This window comes from Chiloscyllium plagiosum, chromosome 1, assembly GCF_004010195.1.
Source record: "Chiloscyllium plagiosum isolate BGI_BamShark_2017 chromosome 1, ASM401019v2, whole genome shotgun sequence".
NCBI classification, from domain to species: Eukaryota; Metazoa; Chordata; class Chondrichthyes; order Orectolobiformes; family Hemiscylliidae; genus Chiloscyllium; species Chiloscyllium plagiosum.
This window is the reverse complement of record NC_057710.1, coordinates 152,260,051-152,262,231: the sequence shown is the minus strand read 5'-3', so window position 1 is coordinate 152,262,231 and position 2,181 is coordinate 152,260,051. Positions and strand designations below refer to the sequence as shown.

Below are 2,181 nucleotides of genomic sequence, written 5' to 3'. Positions count from 1 at the left end.
ATCATCGGCAAAATTCGCTAGAATGCCCCCGGTTCCCTCATACAAATCATTAATATATAATGCGAACAGCTGTGGCCCCAGCACCGAACCCTGCGGGACACCACTCGTCACCGGCTGCCATTCTGAAAAAGAACCTTTTATCCCAACTCTCTGCCTTCTGTTAGACAGCCAATCCTCAATCCATCCCAGCAGCTCACCTCGAACACCATGGGCCCTCACCTTGCTCAGCAGCATCCCGTGTGGTACCTTATCAAAGGCCTTTTGAAAATCTAGATAGACCACATCCACTGGGTTTCCCTGGTCTAACCTACTTGTCACCTCTTCAAAAAATTCCAACAGGTTTGTCAGGCATGACCTCCCTTTACTAAATCCATGTTGACTTGTTCTAATCAGACCCTGCTCTTCCAAGAATTTAGAAACCTCATCCTTAATGATGGATTCTAGAATTTTACCAACAACCGAGGTTAAGCTGATTGGCCCGTTTACAGGCTGAACACACACTCACTGTATTGCCTGGCGTGTCAGAGGCTGGGAGCGGAGCTTATGGAGGCTTTTCAATCATGAGGGGCATGAATCGGGTAAATAGACAAGTTTCTTTCGCTCAGGTGTGGCAGTGCAGAACTAGAGGGTATAAATCAGGTGTGGGAGTACGAGAATTGGAAAGGCAGTGATGGGCAATGACTGCGCGCAGAGGGTGGTGCGTTTCTGGAACAAGTTGCCAGACGAGCTGGTCATGGATGGTAAAATTCCAATACTTTTAAGGAATCTGGACGTGTATTTGAATAGGCAGGGTTTAGAGAGACATGGGTCAAATGCATGCAATCGCGACTGGATCAATTGAAGATATCTGTTCGGAATGGACGAGTTCGACCGAAGACTGTGTTTTCAGTGCTGTCCATATCTAATAGGCTCGATGATAGTGCAGGTGAAATGATAAAAAAGATAAATAAAATCAATGAAGTAAAATTGTCTCAAGTTGTTGAATTCAAACAACTTCAGGTAATTTTATTTCAATTATTTTATTTATCTTTTTTATTTGTGTTTTTTTCATTGTTCTGTAACTCTTATTTCTTGATTGTCTCTCTTTCTCCCGCTCCCCACTCTCTCATTACCTTTGTCCTCTTCTCTTCCCCCTTTGCTACCCTTCTCCCCTGTTTTCCATTTTGTCTCTGCTTCACCCATCCCCCACATATTTTGTCACATAGCACTGGCTACAGCCTGCGTCATTCACGGCTCCTAATCTCCCTTAGATCTCTCCATGCACTCTCATTATCACCTTTCCATCTGGAGCCCTGACTCACCATCTCTCAGCCTGGTGTAAACAGCTCCCTAATTCTCCCCCTTTTTTAGCTTTAACAAAGGATCAGTACGACACGAAACGTCAGCACTTTTCTCTCCTTGCAGATGGTGCCAGAACTGCTGAGACTTTCCAGCATTCTCTCTTTTGGTTTCCGATTCCAGCACCCGCAGTAATTTCATTTTATTAATGGCTCTATGATATTGCTGGTGTCATGATAACTCCAGATTCTATGCATGAGAGGTGAGCAAGCGAATGAATTCCTTTTGGAAGTCGCGTGACAAGTATTAACAGAGATCAAGGAAAATAACATGAACGAATCTTTGATTTGAATTGAAGCCTGAACTCGGGTTCTGCTCCGAGACTGTGTCAGGTCTGCTTAATGCTGCATATATTTCATAATTTGCATTTGTTTGTGAAAACAATTGAGACTGATTGATTTGCTGCAGACAACATCCAGCAGTCATCATGGGTACGGCGATCAAGTCGTGCGTCTAGCCCTGTCAAATGTTTTATTGCGCAGGTGAGGCTTCCTGTTTCGTGGTTTGGTGGAGCACGTTGTTTGGAAAAATAGCAACGCAGCTGAGATCCGGCATGGGACCAGCGGGTTGATGTTCCATGACAGCGATGGTCGCCTTTCGAATGAGCACACATCTCAACCGACCATGTGACAAGTTCTTGCAGACGGTGAAAGTAAAAGCCACGGCGAACACTGACACAGCCCTGCTAACGACGGAAGCGCCTCTCGTGGTCAGTGCGGGGATTGAACCCACGACCTTGGCGTTATTAGCACCACGCTCTAACCAGCTGAGCTAAACGACCAACACAGTGGGGTTACATGTAGTTCAGTTTTACAAACACAGAACAGTGTTGTGGGGTTACAT

The 2,181-nt window shown here is 45.3% G+C and overlaps 1 non-coding gene across 1 annotated transcript; it reads right to left on the bottom strand.

Moving 5' to 3' along the window:
• Positions 1-2,045: 2,045 nt before the first annotated feature.
• trnai-aau lies at positions 2,046-2,119 on the bottom strand. The gene has a single exon. It is a non-coding gene; the product is annotated as a tRNA-Ile (tRNA).
• Between the last annotated feature and the right edge of the window lie 62 nt (positions 2,120-2,181).